The 23,157-nt window shown below is 46.6% G+C and overlaps 1 protein-coding gene across 16 annotated transcripts in view; it reads left to right on the top strand.

Moving 5' to 3' along the window:
* Positions 1 to 19,401: 19,401 nt before the first annotated feature.
* Ggta1 (glycoprotein alpha-galactosyltransferase 1 (inactive)) overlaps positions 19,402 to 23,157 on the top strand; it is a 71,738-nt gene continuing 67,982 nt past the window's right edge. For 6 of the 16 annotated variants that reach the window (XM_052182320.1, XM_052182325.1, XM_052182323.1 and 3 more), the window contains exon 1: positions 20,675 to 20,876. The gene's annotated coding sequence lies outside the window, so the exon portion shown is untranslated. Of the gene's footprint in view, positions 19,621 to 19,782; positions 19,878 to 20,664; positions 20,877 to 23,157 lie in introns of those variants that run through there. The other 10 variants (XM_052182328.1, XM_052182339.1, XM_052182333.1 and 7 more) reach the window with 4 other exon arrangements.

The raw sequence follows: 23,157 nt of genomic DNA, 5'->3' as shown, positions 1-23,157 counted from the left end.
CATGCCGGCAAACACTCATACACATACAATAAAAACATGAAAGCCCATACATGACACATGCTCTGGTTTTTATAACATGTCCATTTGATATCATGCTTCTTTCTGGGGTTTGTCTTGCTTGTTTGTTTGTTTGTCTGTTTGAGCCCGGGCCTCACACAGGGCCTCCCACTAGCTTGAGCTGATGGAAAGCCTCCTCTCAGGTTCTGAGCTGACAGGTGTGAGCCACCATTGTTGGAGTGCTGGCTGGTTTTGTGCCGACTTCACACAAGCTCATCAGGGTTAGGGGGTGAGAGGGCATCGTTTGGAAAGATGGGACATCTGCTGAGAAAATGCCCTAACCACACTGACGCGTGAGCACGCCCGTGGGGCGGCTTCTTGAAGGATGGTTGATATGGAAGGGCCCAGCCCACTGGGGCAGTTCCCCTGGGCTGTGGTCCTGAGTGGTGTAGGAAGGCAGGCCGAGCAGTCCACAGACAGCGAGCTAGTGCGGGGCACTCCTTCATGGCCTGTGCTTCAGCCCTGCCTCCAGGGTCCTCCCCTGAGCCATGCTGTGTCTTCCCTCAGTGAAGGACTGTGCTGTGGAGCTGTAAGCTGAACCGAGCCCTCTCCTCCCCAAGCTGTTTTCAGTCATGCTGTTTATCACAGCGATAGAAACCCTACATAGTGGCTAAGGCACCACAACTCAATGTCTCTGCTTCACTAAGGATCTAGTTACTGTGCTCCAGCAGAGGTGTGCATCTGCGCTGCAAGGGGCTGGGTCTGTAACCGGGACTCACTGGTCATGCGAGCAGGAAGCACAGGTCAGTGACCAGTGAACGGGCAACAACAGGTCTCTGGGACAATTGGTCTGAGGGTGTGACAGTAATGCTGCCACACAGGGTGAGGTATCAGAGGCTACCTGGTTGACAGCGCCATCACATTTTGTGTGGAATAGATGTCATGCTCTGACACAGATGTCACAACTGCAGATAGGATTACAGGTGAAAGATTAGCTTTTCTACTTGGTACAGGTTTTCACCTCATCGGGGCTTCCACACTCAAGACACCAGTATGGTCCATATGATAAACTCACCTATACTCCTAGCGTCGGTGACTGCCAATTTTCTATAACTGTACATTCTGATATGTCATTTCATCACACTGACATTTCTCAGTACCAAGATTTCCTGTGGGAGACATTGTCTTTAGTTTTGGTTTGTACCTTGTATAACTTTTCTGTTCTCATGCTTTCTATATTTCTTTACTATTTGTCTGTCTGTCTATCTATCTGTCTATCTATCTATCTATCTATCTATCTATCTATCATCTATCTATCTATCTATCATCTATCTATTATCTATTATTCTATTTTCGTTTTTTGAGACAAGGTCTCTCTGCCCTGGCTCTTCCAGAACTTGCTATGTGTCCTGGGGTCCCTGTAAGCATCGGAAGGAGCAGGAAAACTAGATTCATTGAACTTAGTTGGTCTGGATCAGACTTCTAGAGTCTGGTGCCAGGAAGTTCACTGTGAACTTTTAAGTTTAAGTTCACATTTAAACACAGTACAATTTGAGGGAAAGTCTCCAGATAACAACCATTCCAAATCCAGGTGTACAATAAAGCTTACAGCATGACTGCATAGAAACTCCTTTTCAAAGCACATGTGACCACTAGGGTGGGTTCTATAGCCAAAGGGCCTAGCATCTGGTGTGGTCTAGAGATCATCAGGCTCTAAAACACATGTGACATCTCCCCTTAAGGTGTGTTTTATTAACTAGGAGCTAAAGACAAAGGTTTAGGGAGGCAGAGTTTAGGATACATAGTCTGGGGGATTTGGGAATGGCCTGGCTCTATAGACAGCAAAGTTCACGGGGTCGTTAACATCCTTGTGGACCGAAAACAAGTGTTTATTTCCTCCATTGAGGAGACATCTCTCACGAGTAACATTTCTGGTTTCTCCAGTGTTTATCTGTGAGCACGGGAACCTTGTGCCATCCACATGACAGCCATGCTGGCCTCGAATTCAGAAATCCACCTGCTTCTGCCTCGCTGGTGCTAGAATTAAAGGTATGTGCCTCCATGGCTGGCTTTAGTTTAATTTTTTAATGAAAGATTGGCGCGTGTGTATGGGTGTTCTGCTAGCATGCCTGTCTTTCTATCATGTGTGTGCCTGGTACTCACGGAAGCTGGAAGTGAGCACAAGATTCCCCCAAACCTGGAGTTACAGATGGTTGTGAGCCATCAAGTGGGACTGGGAAGGGAACCCCAAGTCCTCTGAGAGCGGCCAGTACTCTTAACTGTGGAGTCCCCCCCCACTGTCTCCTTTGTTTCCCCAACTTGTCCTCCATTCAACTTTCATATTGACTTTTGTTGGTGTACCTGTGAGTTTAATCAGGGTTACCCGTAGGATCGCATGTACTTTACCAGTGACTACTGAAAGGACAGAGAATAATACAGTCTAATTCTAACGACCCCAAGAAATCAGTAGTTTAAAATGCTATCTCGCTTTGTTAGAAACTAGGTAAAAGGTCACATTCCAGAGCCCGCCCTTTGTTTAGACCTAGCAGAAAGGCCTTGAATAGGTGATCCTGGCCCCATAGGGTAACTGAAAATGGGCTAAGCTTATCTTGCTTCTGTAAACTTACGCCATTACCCCTAAGCAGGAGTTCATGCAGCTGTAGACATTATAGGAAACTAATTGGTTCACTGAGCGCGGGCTCCGATAATTTAAACTGATTGGCCTACAAACTATGGAGTGGTACAAATCAATTGGCTCGCATTTCGCGGGCTCTCCATGCTAAGAAATGATTGGTTTGTGATTTGCAGGCTCTGTCTCAAACTTATAAAAGCTGTCTCAATTCGGCACTCGTGGTCCATAGTCCTCTGACCCTGCGTGGTGCACGGCGGCTATGGAACCCAGAATTGTGGAAATAAAGAAATCCTCATGCTATTGCATCGAGACCGTTTCTCACGAGTAATTTGGGTGTCACCTTCCGGGGTGTGGGGTGCTGGGGCACCCTCGGTTTTTGGGGTCTTACAACTACACCAAAGAATAAAGTGTTCCTCCATCAGCAACCATTAACTACAGAGATGGGCGGGGCCTTGTGAGTCTCTTCCCCTAAAGTTAATCTGTCCCTTCCCCCACAGCATTTAGCTGGACTTCTCAGCCCATCCTATTCAAGCTGCGACATTCCTGGCTGGCAGCCTCCACCCTTCCGCTGGTGCTATCTCTGGCCCTTGCTCTGTTGAGAACCATTCAGACGCTTTCACCTTAACAACCAAGGCTGCCTCAGGGCAGTCTCACCTGGAGACCAGCAGAGACCTGCGTGACTAGAAGCAGGCGACCCGCTGAGAAGAAGAACCAAGGAATTCGAGGCCATGGGGGGGGGGGGGGAGGGTTGTTTTCTAAAAACTATATATATTGGCTAAATAATAGTAAAGTCAGTCCTGACTCAATTCTCTTTCGTTGCCTTCCCGTTTATCCCCAGCATTCTCTTCCAGGTCTCCAGTTCACATGTGGCCGCGGGCGGCTACATTAATCTTTATTTTTTATTTTATTTTATTTTTCTGAATGATATGATCCTCCTTTGTAGTGCAGGCTGGCTTGGAACTCACTGTATAGCCCAGGCTGGCCTGGAATTCACTGTGTAGCCCAGGCTATCTTGTAACTCACTGTGTAGCTCAGGCTGTCTTGGAACTCTGGGAAATCCCCCTGACTAAGCCTCCTGATGGATGGCCATTTGGATGTTTCTTTGCTTTATTTCTTCAAGGGAAGAGAGATCCTTCTGGGAAGTGGTCTCTGTCTTGTGGGCTGCATTCCTAGAATAGTCTGGGTGTTTTGCTTCTGTTTAATGTGCCATATTAATTAATCTACTGTGATGAGTAGTTTTCATCTTGGTATGCCATTTGTACTACACACGTGTTAGTATTAAATGTGAAATAGAAAATTGACCTGAATGTGGCCCTGGTTTGGAAGGGGTTTTTGTCTGAGTTATCTTGTGTGAGCCAGACAGTTTTGATGACAATTTAAGTGTTTGTAATGTGTCACACGTGGTATGGCAGCTGGCTTACACACTCATGAGTGAGACTTGCATGTTCTGGTACAGTTACTGGTCTGTTAGCAGAGCTTCCTTTCTCCTCCTCTCGCCTCCTCTTCTCTCTCCTCCTTTTCCCCACCCCCTTCCTCCTCCTTTGAGACAAGGTCTTTTTTGGTCCAGCTGGTCTCTCAAACTCCTGATTATTTGTTATTGAGCTCCTGATCCTCCTGCCTCCACTCCCAAGTGCTAGATTGCAGGTATAAGTCACCTTTGGCTAATGATGCTTCCTTTAACTCATCCATTGCTAATATCTGAAGATGCTTTTGCCTTTTGCCTTATTCATTGTTGACACAGCCCACTTTCTAGTGTTTTTAATTGCTAGATCGTGAGCTGTCCACTTTAAGTTATCTCTAAATTTCGTCAGTTCACAGTAAGGATGTATTTGTTACTTCCCAGACATGTGTGTTGTGTGGATATGTGCACAGCCACACATGTTGGAGCATGTGTGTGTGTGTGTAGTGTTGCACACGTGTGGGTATATACAAGAAGGACAACATGGCTTATTATCCATTTTGTATACTGAGGCAAGGTCTGTTGATGAACCTAGGGCACACACCCCCTCCCCTCAGTTGACTAGTTTAACTAGCAAGCTTGCCCTAGGGATCACCTGTCTCTGCCTCTCACATATTGAGATGACAAATGAGCCATGGCCAGCCAGCTTTTTATGGGTTTTGGAGACCCTGCCTCCAGTCTTCGTGCATGCATGGGCATGGCAAATGCTTACCCACTGAGTATCTCCCCAGCCCTTAGCTCTTAACACTTTCTTGTCCTACTGGGTGAGCTCTATTTGGGGGATCAGCTGTGGGACTCAGTAGCTTGTGCTTTAGTCATGGTTTTGTGCTTCATTTCAAGGACACTTAGGACTACAATATCCATGCCTCCATCTTCCCACAAATCAAAGCCACTCAGCAGCTGAGGTCCGTTTCTAGGCAACACAACATCTGTCTAAGACCTTTGAATTCACCCTTGATGTCTCCTCCACCTTATGGTTACAGTCTATTGCTGCTTTCTGGTTTTAGCAGGTCACACCACAAAGAGCTTCTCCGGGAATCATGAAAATCCCACGTGTCCCCAGGATGGGTGCTTTGGTGGCCCCGGTGGGTAGTCCATTGCATTGTTAATGTGGTTTGTATGTTATCTGGGCACAGATGTCTCCAAAGCATGGGACGGGGTGTTCTGAAACACTTTCAGTGCTGTTTGACCTTGTGATTGTCCTGATCAATCTTTGGCAGCCTTTTAAACAACATTTCATGTGACCCCTCTCTTGACATCCCACGTATTTATGGGGTTTACATCATTAGAATTCTTTGGGTCTCTCTTTGTCTCTGTCTCTGTCTCACTCTCTCTCTCCCTTCCCCCCCTTTCTCTCCCTAACTTCTTTCTCTTTGTTTTACCATGAATGACAGCGTTCAGGAGACTTCAGAGTTCTACTTTTCCTTATACCAGGTCTTTCTTCCAAGAGCGAACTCTATAGCACCCTCTCCCCTCTGTGTGTGCATGCCTGCGTGCCTGTGTGTGTGTGTGTGTGTGTGTACATGTGTGTATGTGCATAACGTTTTGCTAATTCAAGTCCATCTTGACTTCACTAAGCAGCTAAGACTAGACTTCAACCCACAGTAATCCTGTCTCTGATGCCTTAGTACCAGAATTGTAGGTATGTGCCACTAGGCTGGTTCTCCATGCATATGAAATCCTGGGCCATGGGGAGGTTTGCTATTCTTCCCATTGGTCCTGCTTTTGTTAACTAATTCCTTAAGCCTCGAGGTCCTGCACAGAGAGGCAGGGGAACCTTCCAGCTTTCTGACCTCCAGCACTCACTGTGTGCCTCCTCAGCACCACAGAGGAGTGCTACTCTCACCAGGATCGGTTTACACTACAGTGTAAGCCAGGATTTGGGTAACAGCTGCAAGCTTTGAGATTGTGTGTGTGACTTTGGTAGTGTTTCTGTTTTTATCTCTATCACCAAATGGTTTATTTTACTTGAAAAAACAACAAAAAAATTTATAACTCCATATGTTGCCAATTATTTTTGCCAGCAGCACGCTTACTTGTGGGTCTCCTTGGGTGGATGGAGTCCTGCTGGCCGCATTAATCGCTCTAGGTGAACTGTCCGAAAACTGGATTGCTGTGTTTATGTCTCCCCACAATGTCAAAGTTTATCAGAAACAATACATTCACAAGTCAGGTCTACTTCATTGACTCTAATTCATCAAGTACTGCAGATTTCACTTGGTATTCATGGCGACTGGCAATCACAGGGTCTTCTGTCCCAAATTGACTAACCGCTCATATTATCTCTCAGGCCATGTATTTTGTTTCACATAATGATGTATACGTATGTGTGTGTATATGTATGTATATGATTATGTATGTGTATGTGTATATGTGTATGTATATGATTATGTATGTGTATGCGTGCATATGTATGTGTGCATATGTGTATGTATATGACTATGTATATGACTGTATCTGTATATGTATGTGTATGTGTATGTATATGATGTATCACATATGTAATATATATCTTATATATTATATATAATATATATGTTATAGAATGACTGAGACAGGGCCATGGGAGCTGAAGGGCTCAAGGGTGCCTTTCAAAGACAAGATCAGAGTCTGCACAGGTCACAACACTGACATAATTGTGCTCACAGACCTGCTGTGGCACCAGCCTGCCAAAGACCAGAACAGGTTGAGGGCAGAGAGTTGGTTCTGCGCTTACTAGGACTAGACGAAGTCAAGTGGGCCATAAGGTCTACTCATGCCATAAGGTCCTCCTTGTAGATCTTGTGCTGCACCTGATGGCCTGATGGTGGTTGGCAGGCAGCCATCCCCAGTGTAACATCTTGGTTGTCAACTTGATTGCTTCTAGAATGGACTAAAGCTCAAGCATCTGGGAATACCTGTGAGGGATTTTCTTCATTGCATCATTTGCGATGAGAAGATCTACCCTAAACCTGGGCCACACCTTCTGGTGGCAGCACACATAAAAGGAGGTGGAAGAAAGACAGTTTTTGCTTTTGCCTGCTTGCTTTCACCCTTACTGGCAGGTTCATCTATGCTGACACACTCCTTCACTGGTGTTAGAACCTACTTCTTCAGGATTCCAATGTAGACTGAAGACCAACAGCTCTCTAGGAATCCCCTAGGACTCTTCCACTAGACTGAAACTTGTCAGACACCCAGTCTCATAGGCTAAAGAGCTGTTTGGCAATCTATTGAGAGATAGCCACTGTTTGACTACTCAGACCACAGAAACATCCTGTAGGTCACTCATTAGAGTGATTAAATCTCTACATTGAAATATCTAGATTAGACTCATTAAATCTCGACATACTCAAACACACTTAGATGCATACACATTCACAAACACAGATATACACACCCCACACACAGATATACACCACATACACAGATACATACCCCACACACAGATACACACACCCCACACAGATACACACTCCACACACAGATACACACACACACACACATACACACACACACAGACAGATGCACACACACATACACTTAGACATACATATGCACATATTTATCTTATTAATTCAGTTCTGTTCCTCTGGAGAACCCTGACTAGTATACTCTCCTTCATTTTCTATATCTCATATGAAGATAATTACATCATCCTTTGATTTGTTGGTTTTGAGATGTTTGCGGTGAGCCTGGACTATCTGGAATGGTTTTGATACCCCTATGTGTCTACGTGTTCCTGATTTAATTTGGTAAGTTCATAAGTGGCAATACTTCATTCGTGTAAATAAGTTACTTATTCAGCACCTCATGATGTGCACAGGACAGATAGTATTTAGGGGTAGCACACATGCATGTGGAAATTGGAGGACAACTGTCATAGCTTCCTCCTTCAGCTATGTGGGTCCCAGACATTGAATCAGTCCTTGGGTTTGGCAGCAAGCACCTTTACCTGCTGAGCCATCCTGCTGACCCAGGAGTTGGTTGATTATTGGCACAGGTAAGATACAGACTCATTCTGCCTCAGCATTGGTACTCCAAATGGGGAGAACTGCTGGTTGAAAGATGGGGTCACTTAGGACAAAGCCCTGCAGGTGAATCTGCCGTGTGACATGGGACACCTTAGAGCTTGTATGGCCTGAAACATTCATTCTCTCTCTTTTTCTTTATTCTTTCACAGCTTCCCTCTCTTCCCCCTCCCTCCCTCCCTCCCTCGTTCCACCCCCAAGCCCTTTATTTCTTTTGATTTTATGTCTACCTTTCTGCTTCTTTCATCTTTTCCCCTTTCCTTCTGATGTCATTTCCCTATAATGACTTGTGGTTAAGATGAGAGAATCCTGTTGAAACAGAACCTCCACCATGCCACACTCCCTTTTTGGGAGTATCTTACTACGGAGCTGGCTGTGAGTCCCTGGTCTTTTCTGTAAATGTCTCTGACAGGACTGCTCAGATGTGCTGTGCCCCACTGTCACCCACAGGGACCCAGGCCATCTCCAAGGTTCCATGACTAAGTTTCCCTTCTCTAGTGTTCTGCTCATCCCTGCTTCTTCCTAGATATAGGGTCTTACATTTACCTTGCAGTTCTGTGGAGTTAACACTATCTCTCTTGCATCTTTATTAAAACACCTCCTAACCCTTGCTGGATCTGTGAGTTTCCCCACCTGTCCCTGGATAAGGGGCTGGGGAAAGGCCCAGGACTGATGCTAGCTAGCTCTGAAAACCCCAAGTCTTTGACTTTGAAGAAGTCACTTCCCTACCTGCATCTCACTTCTGCATTTGTCTATGAGAGTAAGGCTGGCTGTTTTGGGGATTCTAGGGCTTTCTGGTTCCACAGAAGAGTAGGATTTCCTTCACCCAGTATTTCTGTGAGAAATGCTCACCTAACACTGGGCATGCTGACCTTGCATACCTTATGGCTAATTCTGTTCCCCACCAAGGATGCTAGGAGAAAATTTCTCATGTCAAGGATCTTCTGGATGTATATTTCAAACTCTCCCAGAGGCTACCTCTCCTGACAAGGAGAGTATGACAAAAGGAAGGACCTTGCTCAGAAACAGGAGGACATGAGCTGGGAGTGGGTGTGGACGGCTCGAATCTCAGATGTTGAGGGTGTTGAGGCAGATCAAGTGCTTCATACAAGCCTGGTTTACATCAGGAGAGCAAAAATGAGAGGGTAGGGAGGAGGAGGAGGAGAAAGTCTAGGAGTCAGAGATTGGCATCAATGCCCAGAAAGCAGGCATAGAAGAAATGAATAGAATGGTTGCCGAGGTGGTTTGAATAGGAATGGACCCCATGGATTCATACATTTGAATGCTTGGCTCATAGGGAGTGGCACTATTAAGAGGTGTGACCTTGTTCGAGTGGGTGTTGCTTGTTGAAGGAAGTGTGTCACTGTGGGGTGGGCTTTCAGGTCTCATGTGCTCAAGCAACCCCCAGTGTGGCGCACAGTCTCTCCTTCTGCTGTCTTTGGTTCGAGATGTAGATCTCTTGGCTCCTCCAGCTCCATTCTTCTCTCCATGATAATATGGACTAAGCCTCTGAACTGTAAGCCAGCCCCAGTTAAGTGTCTTCCTTTACAAGAGTTGCCATGGTCCCAGTGTCTCTTCACAGCAATAAAACCCTAAGACATGGGGTCAAAATCAAGAACCAAACACAAGCTTCAGGATTACTCATTATCTGTTTAGATTCATCCAGGTATTATTAATCTCTTATGTCCTTAGCTTTTGTTGTTCTTGTTGTATTTTTCAACTTGAGAAGAGCTAGAGTCACTGGGGAGTGGGGAACCTCAACTGAGGAAATGCCTCCATCAGACTGGCTTATGGACAAGTCTGTGGGGCATTTTCTTAAGTGATGATTGATATGGGAGGGCCCAGCCCACGGTGGGCAGGGTCACCCCTCTGTAGGTGGTTTAAGAAAGCAGCCTGGGAAAGCAATGAAGACAAAGCCAATATGTAGTGTTCCTCTATGGCTTCTACATTAGTTCCTGTTTCCAGGTCCCTGCCTTGAGTTCCTGCTCTAACTTCCTCCAGGGATGGAATATGACCTGAAAATTATAAGCTGAAATAAATCTTTCCCTCGCTGCAAGTTGCTTTTAGTCATGGTGTTTTATCATAGCAACAGAAACCCTAACTAAGGCACTAGTCAGACTTTATCATATGCGCTATATTGAAAATATATCTCCTGTTGTCTGATGAAAATACTATAAAGAAGTCCAATAGTGTGTGTGTGTGTGTGTGTGTTTGTATGTGTGTGATGGAAACAGGAGGAGTAGAAGTTTAAGGTCATCCTTGGCCACAGTGGGTACCACTATCCTTGGCCCCTGAAGACTCTGTCTTAAAAGCCAAAAACACTTTACTGGCTTTCAAAGTTATACTATTCAAGCAATGTAAAGATTAAATGAAAAAATGGTCTTGGTATACTTATTTTTTTAATTATTTATTTATGTTTGTGAGTACACTTTTGCTCTTTTCAGACACACCAGAAGAGGGCACTGGATCACATTACAGAGGGTTGTGAGCTACCATGTGGTTTCTGGGAATTGAACTCAGGACATCTAGAAGAGCAGTCAGTGCTCTTAACCACTGAGTCATCTCTCCATCCTGGTCTACTTATTTTTACCTAGAATTTTTCTTTAGTGAATGATTCATAAGACAGTTTCTGTGCCTTGTTTTGGGTTACTGACTGATAAGATAAAAAAAAGGTCAAAAAAGGTCAAAGCTAGGCGTGGTGGTATAGGCCTATAATCTCCATCCTTGGGATGAGGAAGCCAGAGGATCAGGATTTCAAAGTAATCCTCAGTTATATAATGATTCTGGGCCAGCCTGGGCTACATTAGACACTCAACAAAAGTCAAGGAAAGCCTCACCATAGGAAGGGGCCCAAGGATGTGAAGGTATGCATTTTGACATAAAAAGGGTTCATTTTCTTGTTTGAGATTTTCTGGATTCTTAGCTAGCAGGAGTAAGGGCCTTTGTGCCTTCCATGTTCCCACAGGTTTTTGTCTTCTGCTTCAGTTTCTACCCAGGCTGTTGAATTGCACCTCTTTGGAGCTCAGCCTTCTCACCATGAGAACTTGTCCCCAGAGCTCTCCCTCTGAACATTGATTAGTTGTCCTGGTGTGGAGAACTAAGTGATCTGTGTGAATGCTACCTCCTTCTGGGGCTATGACACCATCTGGCTTGATCATCTCCACAGAGAATTGGTCCTTATAAATATTCCCTATAAGCATGGAGTGCAAAGGGAAGATCTTTTCGCCCTTAGGCATAGGTCCATAACTAGAGGGATGGCAAATGAAGTTATTCTGCCTGTATATTACATCTCTCCTCTTGGCACCACTGGAAGATCAGGTGTGATTAGTATCTGTATGTAGGTGAGTGAAGATTAGATACATTGACATTTGTGTGAAACACCTAGAGCCATTTCTACCTGGTGGTCAGTGTTGATGAGGTCCACCTCTTCTCTCCAAGCCATTTAGTCCTTCTGCTCCTGCAGGATCTGGCATGGCTGTCAAAAGAACAGTATGACATGGTTCCTGCCCCTGGAGCAGAGTCAGAAGTGTGTGGGTCTTCTCAAGTGCTGATGGTTGCTGTAAGCAGAAGGCCTGTTTGTATAATAATGTATATATTTTACTTCATTTTTCTCCTTTGGGGAATGTCTCCCTGCCAAGGTTAATGACTCTATGACAATCAGAAACAGCACAATTCCAGGAGGTAAGGGTTTGTCTGATGGTCCTCAGCAAAATGGTGAATGTTGTGACCTTCAGGACAGCCTTAAGGCTGTGGGAAAGAATTCTGAAAACATGAGTTCAAGAATATATAAATAGGATTTCTCAACAATTTAAAATATAAGAATGCAATATAAAGTATATGAGGGACTTCATGGACCTAAACAAAACAAAATGAGAAAACAAAACAAAAGACAGAAGCAGCTGCACTAAAGAGTCAGGAAAGGGAAAGCAGTTAAAAAACACGGCTTATCGTACAAGTGAGCACCAGGAAGTGAGGAAATGGTGATCTCAGGACAGGATTCCATCCAGCTAAGCTTAGTGTTTGTTTTTTACAAAGGCAGGCAAATTTCTGAGTTCAAGGCTTTTCTGGGACAGAGTGAGTTTAGGTCCGGGTCCGGTGGTACATACCTTTGAGACAGAGCCATCCAAGTCTCTTGAGTTCAAGGACTCTTTACAGAACAAGTTCCAGGACAGCTATGCTTAAGGAGTGAAGGAGTTGGAAAACAGAAAGCAAAGTTTCTGACATAAAAATTGCCTCTATGTCTAGATTTGGCAACCATGAGTGCTGTGTACAATGAACTATATAGGACTTGCTATGTTAAAAAAAATGTACTTGCTATCTTTTTCTAAGAATCAAGGGACTGGGCTAGAGAGATGGTTCAGCGGTTAAGAGCACAAAATGGTCTTCCAGAGGTCCTCAGTTCAATTCCCAGTAACCACATGGTGTCTCACAACCATCTGTAATGGGTTATGATGCCCTCTTCTGATGTGTCTGAAGACAGCTACAGGATACTCATATACATGAATGAATCTTAAAACAAAACAAAACAAAACAAATGAATCAAGGGACTAAGGTTATAAAATGCTGATTTGTGGAATAATCAAAAGGGAACCTGGGGTAAAAGATTAAGTTGATATGCAATTCCTAAAGAAAGTAGCTTATGCAGATAAAATTCTGGGCTTTGGTCTGCTAGAGTTCAGCTATCTAGAGAGTCATCTCAAGCAGACTGCAGAGCTGTCAGATTTCATCCCATCATCGACTTGGATCATCCTTCATCACTCCCAAACACCCCTTCCCCAGGATCCTCTCCCAAGCTGATGCTGGTCCTCGGCATGCCTCAAATCTGTATATGAAGCAAAGAAGTCTGCAAAGGGTGGAACGACTCATAAGAAGCCGAATCCCCCAAGATTCAAACCCACCCCACATTATGAAGCCATTACTCTAAGGTAAGATAATGCATTTCATTCTGCAGTGAAGCTGTTAAGCTGAGGAAGCAAACAGCCACTTCTGGAAGACCCTGAGACTGAGATTCACCAGGCCTCTCCTTCCACAGGCATGACCCAGCAGTAAGAGCTTCCGGAAGACATACTGAGGCAAGGTGGGAAGCCTAGAAGAGTCTCAGGCCATCCAAGCTGCCTGGGTGAAACTCAGACCAACTGGGCTACTAAAGGATCTGTAACAACCTGTTGATCAAGCTCCATGTGCTGGATATTGTGGGCTGTCCCCCATGCTCTGGTGGGCTTGGTGATACTGTAGTCTGTGAATCATGTCTCATAACTGACCCCTCAGTAATATGCATGTAAGTAATCCCAGTAAACCCGTTGGTTCACCACAATCAGTGTTCTGCCGTTGGTTACCCGGGCTGACCTGCTTGCTGATATCTCCTCAGGAACAGTATTACACAGAAAATCTGGTAACTAACAGTCAAGGCATTTACTCAGTATAGCGGCTAGTTGTTTAAGTTTTGAGAACTCGATGGTTTTTCTCAAAAAATTAAAAACAAATCTAGCAGACCCATGATATTAGCTCACATTTTAATGAAACAAATTTAAATCTAAACAAAGCATGAATGTCTTAAGCCCTTGGCTCTATAAACTGAGCAACACAAAGTCCACAACACAAACGTGAATAAAAACTTTAGCATCAAATTTTAAAAAATTCAAATCACATAAAATCAAGAAACAGATTGAACTTGTAACATTGTGTTTCACAATAGCAGTATCAAGTTTTGAGTTACCATTTTTCTTCATTATATTTTAATTTAAGTTTTTTTTAGGGGTTGCAGGTTGTTTTATTAGACCTGGAAGACTTGCTGAAGATGGACTATTTGGTTTGAATTTCTAAACACAGAAGCAGAAGTCTTTTAATTTTATTTTTAAGAGGAATATAGAAAGCATTAGATACCAGTTATAACAGCTTCCAACTTTGTTGGAAACCACTGGGGTTTGCAAAGTGTTCTGTTTCCTCATCTCTTCCACCCTCTCCCCATTTTTTTGGTGGTTATGATGGTCCTGGGGTTGAAACCAGGGCCTGGTACAAACAAGTATGCAAGTTCTTGTTCACCGACCTCTCTCTAGTTCTTTTTACTTTGTCTCTCTTCCTTATGTATTCACTGTGGAAGAAAAGTAAGGAGAGCAGGTACTGGTGTGTCAAGGAACTAGTATAGAGATTAGAGGACAATGTTTTGGAAATCTGTTCTTTCTTACCTTGTTTTTAGGCAGGGATTTTCCTGTCTGTCTGTCTGTCTGTCTGTCTCCTCTCCCTTCAGCTCCTCTCTCTCTCTCTCTCTCTCTCTGTGTGTGTGTGTGTGTGTGTGTGTGTGTGTGTGTGTTCAGGTTGTTGTGGAAGCCAGAAGGGAACAGTTTGATTCCCTTGAGCTATCTAGTGTGGCTGCTGGGAACCAAACTCACAATTTTCTCATAACTCTTTTTTTTTTTTTTTGGATTTGGTTTTTCTGAGACAGGGTTTCTCTGTGTAGCCCTGGCTGTCCTGGAACTCACTCTGTAGACCAGGCTGGCCTCGAACTCAGAAATCCGCCTGCTTCTGCCTCCCAGAGTGCTGGGATTACAGGCGTGTTTCTCATAACTCTTAAGCAATCTTAACCATGGAGCCATTTCTCCAGCTCAAAGCAGAGTCTTTCTTGTTCCTACAGCTTTGATATGCACTTTAGGAAAGCAAGTCCTTGGGCTTTGGGCCATCCTCCTGTCTCCCTCACATATCATTGTGCCTGTGATGGCTTACAGGTGCTAGGGTTGAACTCAGGTTCTCAGGCTTGAGTGAGAAGCACTTTACCTGCTGAGCATCTTTCTGACCTTCGTCTTTTGATCATAATCACAATGGACTTTTGATTGAGCGATATCATTGTAAGCCAGGGCACAGCAAAGCCACTGGACTAGACCACCCCTGGGGAGAAAGGAAGGTTTATTGTTTAAGCTATCTCTCAGGGGCAGAGGACGGGTGGGGGGGTGGGGGGTAGGTGGGTGGAGGGGGTGAAGGTGGGGGTGGTGGGTGGTGGTGGTGGTGGTGGTAGTGGTGGTGGAGGTGGAGGTGTGGGGGAAGAGAGAGACTGAGAGGCTCTAGGCCTGACATGGGCTTTGAACCCTAAAAGCTCACCCCCAGTGACACACCTCCTCCAACAAGGTCACTACTGTTCTAACATTCTTACCTATCAGAGAGTTCCAATCCCTGGTGACTAAGCTTTCAAATATGGAGGCTGCAGGAGCAGGAGCGGCAGGGGGTATCTTATTCAAACTACAAGAGCAACCACAAAAGCTGTGAATCTCAGCACTACCCAAGCGGGGTGGGGGGGGCTGGGGGTGGGGGGGGTGGGAGGGTGGGGGGGTGGGAGGGTGGGGGGTAGGGGGGGTGGGAGGGTGGGGGGGGAGAGGAAGATGGGACAGCTGTTGAAAGGATAGAAATACAGCCTAACTCTAATGACCCCAAGAAGTCAGAAGTTTAAAATGCCATCTCGCTTTGTTAGAAACTAGGTAAAAGGTCACATTCCAGAGCCCACCCTTTGTTTAGAGCTAGCAGAAAGGCCTTGAATAGGTGATCCTGGCCCTACAAAGTAACTGGAAATGAGCTAAGCTTATCTTGCTTCTGTAAACTGCTTATGCCATTATGCAGGAGTTTACGCAGCTATAGACATTCAAGAAAATAGGAAACTAATTGGTCCACTGAGCGTGGACTCCGATAATTTAAACTGATTGGCCTAAAAACTATGGAGTGGTACAAATCGATTGGCTTGCATTTCGAGGGCTCTCCATGCTAAGAAATGATTGGTTTGTGTTTCGAGGGCTTTGTCGTAAACTTATAAAAGCTGCCGCAATTCGGCACTCTCACCCTACGCGGTGTACGGCTGTGGAACCCAGAATTCTGGAATAAAGAAATTCTCATGTTATTGCATCAAGACCGTTTCTCGAGAGTGATTTAGGTGTCGCCTTCTGGGGCATGGGGTGCTGGGGCACCCTCGGTTTTGGGGGGTCACCCTCAGTTTTTGGGGGGTCTTACACTGTCACCTGAAGGTGGGATGGTTGCACGAGTGAGGCTGGACCATGCTCCCCACCGTGGTAATGGACTAACTCTAAATCTGTAAGCAAGCCCCCAATTAGATGCTTTCTTTTTTAAGACTTGCCTTGGTCATGGTGCCTCCTCATAGCGACAGAACAGTGACCATCAGACAGACACCTGTCCTGGGTTTTTTGTTTGTTTCTTTGTTTCTTTTGTTTGTTTGTTTTTTAAACTTTATTAAAGTTGTCTTTGAATTTCCTTTTGAGTCCACTCTTAAAATATTTTTATCAGTGAGACTAAGAGCCCAGGACTGGACTTCAATTTCCCTAGTAACATGAAATAATTCCTTAGGGACTTTCTCGCTCTCGTTTTTGGTAGAACTATCATTGATTTCTCCAACAGTTATTTATTTAGTGCCGGGGCAGGGAGCTCAAGTGTGGAGTCAGAGAACAACTCCACAGAGTCAGTTCTCTCCAGCTACCATGAGGGTTCTGGGGACTGAACTCAGGTACTCAGGCTCAGTAGCAAGCAAACTTACCTGCTGAGCCGTCTGGCCAGCCCTTGTTTTCTCCTTTTGAGCAGGGTCCTTAGCTATGTCAGTTGGGCTAGTTTGATTTTGAGGCAATCTCCCACCTCTGTCTTTTGAATGCTGGGTTTGCTCCTCAACCCCCCCCCCCCCAAGCAGGATGTAATGGAGCTCCCTGTAATTGTAAATATTTGGGAAGTGGAGGCAAGAATTCAGGGTCAGCCATAGCTATTTGACAAGTTTAAAACCAACCAGAGCTAAGCAACATATTCTCAAACAAACTAAAACACTTTGGTAGTGAGGACTTGGAGAGGGCAAACCATGATCAGAACAGGGAATGAAACTATTATTTTAATAAAAACAAAACAACAGCAACAAAATCTCATCCTGCCTAATTGGCAGCACGATTGTGGTGACTGAGAAGTGGAAATAAATGCACTTGGCGCCTCGGCTTACTGTTTTAACTGTGGTTACGAATGAGCTCCTGGGAGCTCACTGGGAGACAATGCTAGGACTGATCTCCAGCAAAGGGCTCATTGTAATGGCTGCTGATCTAGTCAGGGTTATGAAAAAAACCAAACCAGTGCCAAGAAAAGGGTTTCCACAGCACTGAAGGAAGTCAGGACCGGAACTCAAGCAGGGCTGGAACCTGGCACAGGAGCTGATGCAGAGGCCATGGAAGGGTGCTGCTTACCAGCTGGCTTCCCAAGGCCTGCTCAACCTGCTTATTATAGAATCCAGGACTAGAAGGGCGGTGGTGGCGCATGCCTGTAATCCCAACACTCTGAGAGGCAGAGGCAGGCGGATTTTTGAGTTCGAGGCCAGCCTGGTCTACAGAGTGAGTGCCAGGACAGCCAGGGCTATACAGAGAAACCCTGTTTCAAAAAAACCAAATCCAAAAAAACAAAACAAAAAACAAAAAAAGCACCCAGGACATAGCATAGGAGTGGCCCCACCCAAAATGGCCTGGGCCCTTCCCCATCAGTCACGAATCAAGAAAATGCCCCACTGCTGGATCTTACGCAGGTATTTTCTTAATTGAGATTTCCTCCTCTCAGATGATTTAAATTTGTGCCAAACTGGCAAAAACAAAAAACCCAAAAAACAAAAAACCCTAGCCGGTACACCTGTAAGGGCTCCTCACCCCTGAGCGAGTGTGTGTGGCCTGTGATTCCATTCCACTGCTGCTCTCCTCCACTGGGGTTTTCCAAGTTCTGCAGCAGCATTTGGTGAGTACATAGGCTAGGTGCTTACCTCAGGAACCTTGTGCTCCCTTTCCTTTGGCACAGGACCCTCGACAATGTGTGCTTATCTCCGCGACATCGTGACAGCTCGGCTGTAGTAAACTTTAATACGTTTCTTAGCTGTGGCAGTGATGTTCAAGGGCTAGAGAGATGGCTCAGCCAGCGGTAAAGAGCACTTGTTAGCTCTTGTAGGTTAAGTGTTACAGCTCTAACCGGAATAGGGTTGCTAGTGTTACAGCTCCCTCCGGGTTCGGGGGTGGGGGGTGGGGGGAGTGGGGGGAATGTTTCCCCATTGCAAGTGTTACAACTCTGCTCTGGCCCGGCAGGACTAGAACCTAGGAAGGTGGTGGCTTAGGGGAGAAGCAGCAGAGACAGAAGCTGAAAACAGAGTGGACACCGTGTTTCTTGCGGCCAGAGCTCGCCATAGAGTTAGGGCTTTTTACTCTGAATGGCTGGCGAGCGGGAGGGAATGAGGAGGGGCAGCGAGCTGGGTCTGGCCAACCATAAGGGAAGTGTAAGGGTCTGTGGGCGGAACCTGGCTGTGGCGGCTTTCGGAGGTCCTCGGGAGGAGGCGGGGAGCGTATGACTGCTCGTGAGCCTCCCGGGGTTTACACAGAGGTCCTGGGTTCTGTTCCCACGCCCACATGGTGGCCCAAACCATCTTGAATTCCAGATCTAGGGGACCCAAATTGCTTCTTTTGAACTCCTGGGACACCCAGCACACACGTTGTATATATACATACACACACCTTCATGCAAAAACACTCATACAACAAGCAAAAACTTTAAAAATCTTATTTATTTTTTTTAAAAAAAACTATGTCCAATGGTGAATATTTTAGCAAAAGCAAAATTATAACTTTCTGGGGACAAAACAGATCCAACTGTGCCTGAGGATGGAGCAAATCAGATGAGTGCAGATGTACAAACTCGACCACAATTGTTTTGGGCTCCTTTCTAAATAATTACAGAAGATCGCTGTGGCTCTGTATAACCTCGTCAGAGGACCCCCAAGGCTCGAAGACCCCAAGCAAGCTATGCTCCGGATGCCTCTTGGCCAGTTTTCACCCCGGAGCTCAGGACTGGGAGACCTCGCCTCCTAGTAACCATCCATGGGCAATCTTTAACCTGTAGCCTGTGGCCCTTTCCCCTGTCTGTCTTCCCTAAGAAACACGCGGTGTGGAAAGACCTTCCAGGCTTCCACGTGTCTGGCTGTAAGCCAGTGTCCATGAGGCTCTTCCACACTGCATAGGGTGCCAGTCCCCCCCCACCCCATCACCCAGGAACCCCATCAGTTCCTCCTCTGCGACCCCATCACCACGTGCGGGTCAGAAGACACAGGCGGCCGTGAGCGTGTTTTTTTTTTTTTTTTTTTTTTTTTTTTTTCTGGTTTCAGGCTTTTTTCTGCTTGAGTGGAGATGAACCAGCATCACTCCTCCCACAGATGGGAAAGGGGTGCAGGTAGGGGTAAAGTGAGGGATACCCGTGCATCGCGCCGGACGTTGTGTGTCTGGGGGGGGGGGGCAGGCGGGGGAGACCCTCTAGGCTCCCACTCCCGGGTCGGCGCACGCCACTCGCCCGAGCCCTAGGCCGCCGCTCTGGCCCAGGAGGCGCCGGCAGGGGCCGGAGGCGCGCACCCCGCCCGGCACACCCCGGCGGAGCAGCAGCGACCCGGTCTCCTGCAGCGCAGGGCGCCGCCTGCCCGCGTGGTCCAGTCCCCAGCGCAGCGGACCGCACACGCCGGGCCTGCTTCTGCAGATCAGGTGGGTCCCGCCGGGCGTCTGACACTGAAGCCACGAGCCACGCGCGTGGGGAGGAGGTGTGGGCGAGCGGGAGTGCCCGCTGCTTCGGCCCAGCCCTACTACGATCCTTGCTTTTGTCCTGGTCACTTGATCATTTCCTCTGTATCCACTTCTGAACTCCAGGCTCTGTCTCACGCTGAACAGTGTCGCTGCATCTATTCAGCCTTCCCGACCAGGGCCTGCTGTATGCTTACTGGGCTCGCCCGCCCCCTTCCTAGGTATCCGAGTAGCGAAGCTGGGCAGGGCAGGGCAGGACAGGACAGGGCTTGGCAGGGCTGGGCAGGGGAAGGGAGGGGATGATAGGGGGAGGGGATGGTAGGGTTGGGAGAGGAGGGCAGGTCTCGGGACCACCGATACTAACCAGTGAGTCTAGAAATGCAGGAGGTGTCTTTTCCTGTTGTAAGGACAGGACAGGGCGGAGGGCTCTTCCGGACAAAATGGGAAAGGGATGCAGGTAGGGGTAAAGTGGAGAGACACCCAGATTTGAGAGACAGACCGACTCTTAACCGCGAAGGAAGGACCAAGCCAAAATCAAGCCGGAGCAAAGTCTCAGGCACTAACTTTGCTGTGTTGGGTGATGGGAGGTAATCTCGTCACAACTTTTCAAACCACCTCGGTCCCACTGTAAAGAGACACCATCCAGCATTTGGAGATGGCAGGAACCGCTCAACAAAACACGCGCACGCGCGCGCGCGCACGAACACACACACACACACACACACACACACACACACATGTTTTATTATTTTGTGTTAGCATGCAAAGTACTGTGTTTCATTACGGCATTTTCATACATATGCGATTGCACAAACTCTTGAAAATCATCCAAGAAACAGCAAAGTGGGAAATAATGTCAGGGCTGGGGGCGCGGAGGAGGGAGAATGGAGACTGGAGAGACTGCCGTCTTCCTTGCTGCAGGGGCTAGGACAAGGCTAGGAGGGCGGGGATGTCAGCGCCACTAGCTCCTCCCCCAGGAAGGACCCGGGACCCAGGGACTCTTATTTTTGTGGTTTTGCTTGTCTGGGCATTATCTGCCCCAGAACAGATCTGACTGCCTCTTTCATAGCCGGGAGGTAGATAGGTGTGTCTCTGGAGGCTGGAGATTCTGGGTGGAGCCCTAGTCTTGCCTTTTCCTAGCTGTGTGACTCCTTCCCTTGTAGATTCTTCTCGGGATGAGAAATACCGATTCTGCTGAAGACTTCGCTCTCCTGCTCTGGGTAGGCAAAGGCGAGGAGGCTCGCCATGGGTTGGGGTGTCCAGGGGTTGGGGCATAAGGACTATGGGAATCTCTGCCTTTTGACAGTGCTTACTACCTTCCTTACAGTTATTTTGGGGAGTAGTTGCTTCTTCCTGATGGAAGCCGCTTGCCGGTTCAAGCTATCTTTTGCAAGTAACAGGTGTCTGGTGACTAAATGAAATCCCACTTCACTTGGGATGACCTGCTTCCAGGGACCTTGGGTATTGGCTCAGGCCCCAAATGGCCTAGGAGGGGTACCTGGAGACCTTGGCTCCTGCTCCTCCGATCTTACTGCATAGAACCAATTCGTTCACGTCTACTTTCTGTGTTAGGAACTCCCGAAGAGGATGTTTTGGGGAGGCCTCCTGTCCTCATTCCCTGGAACTTGGGCCAGTTTTCAGTGGAATGCCTGTGATCAGAAGGCGGGAGAAGATCAATTGATTACTATCAATGGCCTGCCCCCTCTGTGGCTGAACTCAGAAGCATTCCGAGTCTCCGAGTCACAGAGCAGGATTGGCCACCTTGCCGTGGCTATCCTGGCTCTGTGCAGCCACTTCCTGGCTTTCTGACACTTCTGGGCTAGGGACTGACCGTGAGTCTTATTCCCTGTGCACTTCTGGGTCTTAGTGAAACTTTTTTAGAGTACGTGGTTCTCGCAGGTTCCCTAGCCTAACAGTATGAGTTTGGCACTGTTGACCGGGTTTATAGAGAAGAAAATCAAAGTTGGGAGAAGCTAAGTCACTGGTTTATGGACACTCAGGGATTAGATCAAATCTAAGATTGGAATGCATTCCAGCCAGGCTCTAAGGCTTGTGCCCTTCCTGATTGTTTCTTTGTTTGTCTGGGATGAGTGTTTGTTTGTTTAGTTAGGGGTTTTCTGTGTAGCTTTGGCTATCCTGGAATTTACTCTGTAGCTGGCCTTTAACTCAGAGATTTGCCTGCTTCTGCCTCCCAAGCACTGGGACTAAAGGCATGTGTCACCACTACCTGGCTACTCACTTTCTATTCATCATCTCCCACCATGGCAAGAAAATGGCTAAGGAACAGACACCAGGACTCTGAGGGGGGAAGGACTGGGGAGAGTAGAAGGGAGAATGCATTGGGTGGGGGCTGAGCATTTAAACTGGTGCAGCTCGGGCATAAATATAATTTTGTTTGAAGGGAATATGCTTTCTGATTATTTTGGGTCCTTACAATTTATTCACTAATTTTTAATTATACTCTAATTTGCATACACTAAAATACACAGACCATAAGCATTTTTGGTTTAATGAGGTCTTGTGTGATAATGCTTTTCCCAGGGGGATGCAGTCCCCCCCCCCCACACCGGTCTACTCACCCAGATAGGGAGTCCAGGGCAGCCCAAAGTATGGACACCACCAAAGTCCAACTTGGTGAACCAATGAGCTTTATTGGTGTTATTTATGGGAATATGGGTGAGGGGTTACTTACAGCAGCATGCATGACTCCTGGACAGCTGCATCATCAAAGCACAGGTGAGAGACAGGTCACGACACCTGGAGCACTCTGCGTAGCCTGCAGATATAACTCACTCGGTTGGAGAGTGTCCTTTCCAAGCAACAGATCTAAGCCTGGTCTAGGCAGCTCAGCTGGTTTCTGCTTCTTCCAGGTAGCTGGTCTGGTCTCAGAGTTGTCTTTGCAGCTCAGCTTCCGTCAGTCTGAGGGGCACTTTCAACTTTTATTGCTTGCTTCAGCAGGGAGGGGGGCCTAGTGAATCTGATCAGTTTCGGGGACTTCCTGGAACTATTTTGTTGTTGTTGTTGTTGTTGTTCATTACCTCCCTGTTTAAAGAACTTCCCTGAATGACTGAATATTTTAATCTAGGAAGAGAATGTTGCACAAGCTTTGAGTTGTGTGTCTGGGGAAGGGGTGAAGTTCATTGATGCAGACATCTAAACCCAGGACCTTTAAATACCCAGTTGGGTTGTTGTAACCCCCTGAAGCTCCTGATATTCTCCCACTGAGCAATATCTGCTAGGCCCTGTGATTTGCAGTTTGTTTTGAGACAGGGCCTTGCTTTGTAGGACAGACTGGCTTTGGGCTCTCTACATGAGATTCCCCTGTCTCAGCTTCCTGAGTGTTAAAACCACAGGTGTGCTCTACTGCGTCTGACCAAACACAGGGCAGTGAAGGCTTGGTGGTTTCTTTTGTTGTTGCAGTGTTTTGTTTTGTTTTTTTAAAGCCTGAGGACTGTTTTAAAACTTGAAGAAAATGGCAAGATAGGCAAACCATGAATTTTG

The sequence above is a fragment of the Apodemus sylvaticus genome, chromosome 5 (assembly GCF_947179515.1).
Source record: "Apodemus sylvaticus chromosome 5, mApoSyl1.1, whole genome shotgun sequence".
Lineage (NCBI taxonomy): Eukaryota > Metazoa > Chordata > Mammalia > Rodentia > Muridae > Apodemus > Apodemus sylvaticus.
This window is presented reverse-complemented; position numbering and strand designations above follow the sequence as displayed.